The sequence below is a fragment of the Nannospalax galili genome, unplaced genomic scaffold (assembly GCF_000622305.1).
Source record: "Nannospalax galili isolate Female #2095 unplaced genomic scaffold, S.galili_v1.0 scaffold351, whole genome shotgun sequence".
Taxonomy (NCBI): Eukaryota; Metazoa; Chordata; class Mammalia; order Rodentia; family Spalacidae; genus Nannospalax; species Nannospalax galili.
The window spans coordinates 798550-806898 of record NW_008330327.1 but is presented as its reverse complement, the minus strand read 5'-3'; the positions used below and the strand labels follow the sequence as shown (position 1 = coordinate 806898).

Sequence of the window (8349 nt, the reverse complement as noted above, 5' to 3'; positions counted from 1 at the left end):
CGTTCCCCTAATCCCTCAGATAGGAGCATGTGTACATACATATACATGCACAAGTACTCAACCAGGCACACAAATATGAGCACATCCATTTATGTAGTCTCTGACAGTACCCCAAGTACACAGCGTCCATTAATCAAAAGTACCCTCTAGGGCTGGAGAGGTGGCTCAGCAGTTAAGAACACCGGCTGTTCTTGCAGAAGACTGGGGTTTGAATCCCAGCACCCACGTGGTGACTGAAAACTGTCCTTAACTCCAGTTCCAGGGGATCTGACAGCCTCTTTTGTCTTCCACGGGCATTGAATGACATGGGTGCACTTACCTACATGCAGGCAATACATGCATACACATAAAATAAAAATAATAAATTTTTAAAAATAGCTCATAAATTTTCCTAACAAAAGAGTGGTTACGAAGTCCAGTGCCACCAAGCGACCTTCATTCTGTTCCATGCTGCTGAGAAGGAATCAAAGGCAGGACGCACATCCAAGATGGTGAACTGGTAGTCCTTGTTGACTTCGCTGCCATCATAGTAATCAATCATGTACCTAACTTCTATGCCACAACGTTTGATGATCCAGTCATGCCTGACAAAAGGCAACTCATACCCCATCCATGACCCAATTCTTGCTCTTGGTGACTACTCTCTTGCTTTCCCTGTGAATCTGACCAATGATGGGCCACAAGGACATTCACGAGAATGAAGGGCTTCCCACTTCAAAACCTCCTTCCTCACTTGCTCATTATTCTGATTATGAATTCTAGTGATATTATTACACATCTCTTTCTGACTAATATCATCATCCTTCCATTTCCACCCTTTCTGTAGCATTGCACTTCCAGAACATCTGTTCAGAAGGGTAAACTCATTTTTTCCTCAGAGTCTGCTCTTGGAATAGATGACTCCTCCCTGGCAGTAGATAATGCAAAAGGCTGATCTGGTGATGGAGTCTGATTAGGTGGTGGCATCAGATTTGAAGGGTCAAGGTTCTCTTTTTTCTTAGCTGCAGCGTGTATAATGGGACATTCCACAAACTCATAGGACTGATCTTGGTGGGCAGGCACAGAGTATGCTTTGTTCTCACAGCTCTGGACAGCCTGTCCTTTCTCTTCTATGCACTAGGCACCCTGAAGGCTGTGAGGCTGGTTGATGGTCTCAAGCACTGGAAGCCTGATCAGCAGCCTCAAGACTAGATGCTGAGGAACGCATGGTTGGAAGCCCAAGAATGACTCCCAGTTTTCAACTCCAAATGAGTCTGCCTTTGGATTATTCTGGGTGGCCCAAACCGCCCCAACCTCCAACCCGAACGCGCTCCGCAGCGCCTGGCAGTCATAGGCTCCGCCTTCTTTGCTCCAGGTCACTGCTCCGTGTGTGTGTGTGTGTGTGTGTGTGTGTGTGTGTTTTAGCAGATTGTTAGTGTGGGTTTAATCAACAGTGATTAATGTTTTCATAAGAAAAGGAATATAGGAAGCAGACGAGAGTACAGATTCACACAGAGAGACGACAATAACCAGAATACAACCATTTGCATATCAGGAAGAAAGGCCTAGAAGAAACCAATTCTGTCCACACACTGATCTCCAGCTTCCAGCCTCCATAACTGACAGACAGTAATTGTACTGTTTAAGCCACCTGATGTGTGGTGCTTTGCTGTGGAGCCAATGTGAAGTCCATGGCCCAAAGCCATATCCCACCTTGGTAAAGGTGAACCTCAAATCCACATCTCAAACATGGCCATGTGATGATCTTTATGCTGAGGATCAAACAGGCAGCAGCAAACTGTGTCACATCTACCATGGGTATCAGAGAAAGAATACCAAACAGCATTTGAGTAAACACTGTATTTGAGTGTTGTCACTTAATATTCTAGCTGTGCTCATCAGTCTGTAAGAATGACTGTATGTAAGAATCAATACAGGAACATGAGGACCACTTGTCAATATTCAAGCAAAATGTGTCTGCTTTTAGGTTTCCAGTTTATATGACTTCAGGAAAATTGTATTAAACTTGGATGATAGAGGTTTGTTTTCCAGACCCACCTTCCAGATTATGGTTCAGTAGGACTCAAGAAAAGAGCACACTCATCTGCGATTTTAGAAATAAATTACACTCTGTGATTTTCCCAAACAACTTCATAGCTTCTGCCAAAGTCCATAAAGAATCTTTCCTTAACTCATTTTGTCACTTCAATTCTGCTATATTACCAAAGAAAGAATGCTAAATAAAGACCCAAGAAAAGGAAATAAAATGTGGCCTTTCCTTAATTTGGAGGAAAATGAGGGTGAGTAAAAGCTGCTCTGGGGGAATGAATTGATTCAATTAACTGTCTTAGTTACATTAATCCCATTAGAGCACTGAACACCATCCACTTCTCTGGAAAAAGTAGCTTCCTAAATAATGCTCTGGTTTCCTAGCAATTGACATAATACAGGTCAGTAAACACACATCCTCTAGAGATTTTATCCATTGTACTTCAAAGAAAGCTTAATTGAAATGTTCTTATTCCTTTTCTGTCCTTTAAAGAATTCCAGCATCTGGGTATTATTGTCTTATGAATTCCCCTTAGTAGTCTATAAAGAAAATTTTGCCTGAAGTAATCTTTTCAGCTGAGTAAATAGCCTCATTCTGTTTCTTACTGAGCATCTTTGCAAACTTTTCCTGTATATAGTTCTGTAGAAACAGAAGGTAGTACATTCTTTGCTGAATTAACTAGAAAACAGAAAGCTTGTCATGCAGAATCTTGAAAAATTTGACCAGAATTTTGAATTACTGAGCAGTTGAATGTTATGGTTTAGAAATTCAAATGAGTGATGTATTTACATATCCTTGAAAACTAAAATTTAAAAAGAAATAGATTATTTTTTTATTATTTTATCTGCCTGCATGTATGTAAGTGTATCTGTGCCATGCAATGCCTGCGGAGGTCAGAAGAGGGTGTCAGGTCCCCTGGAACTGGTGGTTGTTAGCCACCATGTGGCTGCTGGGAATTGAACCAGGGTCCTCTGCAAGAGCAGCCAGTGTTAACCACTGAGCACTCTCTCCAGCCCCACGAAATAGATTTTTAAAGTAGCAGCACAAATATAGGGTACTTAGGGATACATCTATATATTGACAAAGATGTATAAATTAAAAGTATAAGCATTACTTGGAAAACTTAAGGAAAACCTAAACACATTGAAAATCATTATAATAGTAATTTTTAGTTTGTAAATTCTACCCAAGTTGGTAAGCAGTCAATGCATTCACAATTAAAATATAAATAAAACATTTATAGAAATTGACAAGCTGATTATAAATTTCAACTGGAGATGCAAACATATTGTATACTAAAAGAAGAAGTTGCGGAACTTTCTTGGTTTCCAGGCTAACTGCACATGAGTGCCTAGCACGATATGTCATTAGTATCATGACAGGCAAAGTGAAAGCTGGAGAGTCCAGAAATGAGCTCATGGGTGTGTGGATACTGTTATAAACAAAGGGTTAAAGGCAACGCAGTGATAATTGTTAATAGTATCACTTTGCAAAAGAAGTTTTCCCAGTCTTGTGTCTGCACAAAAATCACCCTTTTGCAGAGTCTAAGGAAATTAACTTAAAATGGAAAATAAACCCAATTTAAACTTAAATATATAAAATTTCTAGGAGGAAATGATGGGGCCCTTTGATGGGCATTATTTTCTTAGAACTAACACCAAAAGAATTCCACCCCCCCAAAAGTGAATAAATTGTTCTCTATCAAAATCGAATGTTTCTGTTGTTCAAAGAGTACTGTACTGTTAAACAGGAGCCACACACACACACACACACACACACTGGGAGAAAATATCTGCAGAGTAGATCTGGCAAAAGCATTATATCAGAATATGTGCAGAACGTTCCAAATTCAATAATAAAAACAAAGCTAATTTTCAACAGGACAAAGACTAAACAGATACTTCATAAAGAAGATACATGAACTACAAGGAAGCCCATGAGATGTTCCACATCCTTTGACAGTAGAGAATGCCAAATCCAGCCAGTAACATCACTGAATTGGCCAGATGTGCCTGCCAAGCTCTGGCGAAGATCTGGAGGAACTGAACTCACATGGTGATGATGGTCATGTAAAGTGGTATAGCCCTGTCAGATCAATCAGATTCACACTGAGGTTTCTTTTAAGCTTCTTAAATTTATTTTTATTCTATCAGTTTTAAAAATCAAAACAATTCTTTAGTTTGACTCAAATAATATCTTTTTTTTTCCCTCTTCAGTATCAAAAAATATCAAATTTCTTCAAGCCTCCCAACATCTTTCTTTTTATTTCTGCCACTAATTTCTTTCTTATTTGTTTTACGAGCTCAGGACCCAGGCAGAATCTGAGTCCCCTACCACTCTGGTTATCTGCTAGGATGTTCATTTCCCTATATCCCCCTATTCTTTTCTAACCTCGTCTATACTTTCTTAAAAAAATTATTCTTTGGTCTTTTTGAGACAGAGTCTTTCTGTAGCCCCAGTTGACCTGGAACTTGCTATGTAAACCGGGCTGGCCTTGACCTCGCTGAGATCCATCTGTCTCTACCTCCTGAGTGCTAGGATTAAAGGCACAACCACACCTGGCTTATTGCTTATACTTTTCTAACCTCACGTAACCAGCTCCCACCTTAAACTGATCCAGTAGACTTGGACCTTGAATTCCAATGGAGGGAACACATATCATGCCAGCCAGGTCTGGCTGCCACACGCAGCTACCCTACAGACCTTGCTGCCAGCAATTTACATGCCCATAGCACATGACCCAGCTATCATTCAGGGCCATTCAAATCTACCTATCACCAAATGGCTCAGCAGTGTTTCTCCCCTTCTGCTGTTCCTCTATCCTTCTCCATCTGTAAAGGGGATGCCAGAGCATTTGGGGTGAGCTTTAATTCAGGAGGGAATACTTGAATTGACATTACCTAAGAACTTCCTGGGCTTTGATCCTTAGGACCACTGGGGAGGTATGGTGGAATGTGCAGAGATGAACAAGACACACGATTTGATGCTGGTACGACAGTGAGAATTAGAAAGAGACAACTTTCAGTGTGAGCTTTAAAATGAAGTTAGCAGACAAGAGTTACAGACTTTTCAAGTCAAACAGGAAACAACATGCCAACTTGTACAAGCACAAACCTACTCGAAGAATTCTGTACTTGAAGCAAAAATCTGTAGGTGATATACAGATGCAGTGGAAAGCGGTCAAATGAGACAAGACTGGGACTGAAGGTAATGCCAGTGTCAAGATACGTTTATGCCAGGTGAAGAGACTTTTGCAACTTACCTTAGGCACAATGCATGACTAATAAAGATGGATGCACGGTAGTTTTTTTTTTTTTTTTTCCCCTCAGTGTAATAAGTGATTGCAGTGAGGCAACAGGGTTGGAAATTTCAGGGAAGGACATGCACTGACTTCATGGATATGGTGCCAGTGCAGCCAGGGAGGGTTGAGCTCAGAATAATCCACTAGAACAGGTCTCGTGATCCAGTTGCTGCCTTGAAGTTCTCAATGAAAAATTTTAACTCTGAGCAACAAAGCATATTTAAGGACCCGGAGCCTCAGCTTGCCGGGGACTTGAACCCACGACCCCCGGCGAGGTGAGATTGGGGATGAGTAAGCACGCCATTCGCCAGCCCATGCCGCCCCCATTACCCAGGGACACTCAGATCCAACGGGGAGTCTTAGTCAGGCAGAGACTCATCTATTGCAAGTGTTCCAAAGCTTATAAAGGCACCTGGAACTCCCCCCAACCCCAGGGTGTATCTTAAGGATGGTCACGCGCTGATCATGCACTCCTCAGCAGTGCAGAAGTATTCTTCAGACTTTCAAAACAAGCCAGGCCGTGCCCCCAGTAACTTCCTTTCGGACCTATGCAAGGTGGGGCCTTTAGGTCCCCACATCAGCTCTCATGTATCCTCCACTCTGCCACTATTTGTCTGACCTATACACATTCTCAGCCGCTCTCCAAGCCTCTCATCCCTAGGGCAATATCTAACTTTTTTTCATCTTCATCATCCCCAACCCTGTGTGGGTAGTCAAGGAAGTAATGGAAGGGAGACAGGGTAAGGAAAATTGTGCGTTCAAACATTTGAGGACTTCTTGGGTCAGACAGGGCAGTGAATGTCACTATCCCTACTTAGCAATGCCATGATTTCATTTGTAAACAACTCAGACCATGTGAGGTTCTGGCCCACCACCACTCTAGGTGCCAAGAAAATCCTATCACAAAAGTTATAGTCTCCTGATGGTAAGTTGTTTATTGTAGTTTGGAACGCACACAGGGGTGGGTGGTAACCTGGTTGGATGTCCATCCCTAGGCTGGAACACAGTGCATTACTGGTATAGGTGGTACATGTTCCAAAGCTGGTTGGAGGAAACTCAGATGTTGGTGTGCCAAGCCAGTATGTGTATGTCACGTAATACATTTGGGGCTCTGGAGTACCTGTGCTAGCTCTTGCATTCCAGTGGTGAAGGAATATGACATTAATTAGCAAAGGTAGAATATTTGAAGAGACATCTGTAAGGTCATTTTCTGCTGCACTGGGCCTCACAGATTAGCTAGTGCGTGTTGGGAGAACACTAGTTGGATGATTGCTATGGTCCAGAGCTTGAAGAACAGAATGCGCTCTCCTTACCCTATAAAGTCACCTGAATTTTCCCAGCTCAGAATTAGCTGTCACTTCACAAACATTTTGCACAATGCATTTTATTTCAAAATTTCTAGTCAAAATAATGAGTCAATATTGAATAATGAGAGAATAAAAATGGTGGAATTCAGGAGTAAAATAAGTAAAGATCATGAAACGGTGTGTGTTTGCATCTGTGTGTGCCTGTGCTTGTATGTGGCTTTCACAGAAGCTACAGATTCTGACCATGAGACACCTGTTCAACGAAACATAGGGGCCGAAGAGCAGTGGGTGGGTCTCCCTCTCCCTCCCCTATGATGACAGCTAGGGGAATTTTTTAACAGTTGCTAATAGCTAATATTTTTTATATTAGTCGCCACCTAATCAGTGAAAAATGATGGCAAGGTTTCACTTTCCTGGTGGAGGCCCACCTATGGTGAGAAACCTTTACCTTCCAGGAGTTTCTGGAATGATCTATGCTTTGCTTCTGTGTGCCTCCAAGAAATAAATGCTGAAGCAAAATGGTTCAATATCTGGCTCTTCTGAGCCATAAATTTCATCTTTTCTTCATCATTTTTTTTGATGTTCTTTTTAAGACAGGGTATCCCGTAGCCACAGCTGGCATGGAACTTGCTGTGTAGACCAGACCGGCCTCAATCTCACAGAAATTCACCTTCCTCTGCTTCCCGAGTGCCAGGATTAAAGGCATGTGCCACCACGCCCGGCTCAAATTTCATTTCTCTGTTTGTGATTCTTGGACTGTGTACAAGCTGTGAGTCCAGTGGTAATGATTTAAGGCTAAATGCCACCCTTCTGATGCCATCATCAATAGCTATGTCCTCTCTTATGATTTGCTGTCACAATTCAACAACAGTACGCATGATTTTTTTTCCTCTGATTTTTCTGCTTTTTGTGTATTTGTATGTGTGTGCGTGTGTGCATGCTTTCAGAATGTTGTATTTTTAGAATTTATTCCTTTTCCATTAAATACTTAGGTGCTTATATTTTAAAGAAACAAATAGTTGCAAAAAGCTGATGTTGAAAGGGCAGTAGAACCCGCTCCCCCTTATCTTTGGGGATGTGTTCTAAGACTCAGAGTGGAAAACTGGATGCACTGACCCCCACGTACTAATGTTTCTCTTCCTGTTACTTCTGACTGCACCACTTATCAGTCTCAATCTAGTTTCCTTTCCCTTTTCTGGTTAAGTGACACTCACCTTTTCCCTTAAAAGAAGCATGTTACGGCTTCTCTTTGGCAAAACAACTCAGCAGTATCACTGCTCTTGCACTCCAGGGCCTGACCTGAACACAGTAGTGTTAGCCTATCACAGCAGACTGGACAGCTGAGTGGACCACTCATTGACTAATAGGCTGGTAGGACATGCAGAGTGGATACGGTGGGCAAAAAGGTTGGTTCACATTCCACACGGGAAGGTAGAGGACGGTGTAAGGTTTCATCAAGATGCTCAGAACAGTGTTCAATCCAAAACTTAAGAATTGCTTATTTCTACAGTTTCACATTAAATATTTTTTTGAATTGTGGCTGAGTTCCGAAAGCAAAAACATGAATAATGGGTAACTACTACACTTTCAGAAAACAGACAAGATTTTTTCTAAATGAAAAGAAGAATTAGCTTACAGATATTTAAATGAGCTTAAACTACATAGGGTTGAGACATGTACTGTTGGTTTCTTTAATTATGCTTTTCCTTAGA

The 8349-nt window shown here is 41.6% G+C and overlaps 1 pseudogene; it reads right to left on the bottom strand.

Moving 5' to 3' along the window:
- Window positions 1-406: 406 nt before the first annotated feature.
- LOC103743380 lies at window positions 407-1207 on the bottom strand (annotated as a pseudogene).
- Between the last annotated feature and the right edge of the window lie 7142 nt (window positions 1208-8349).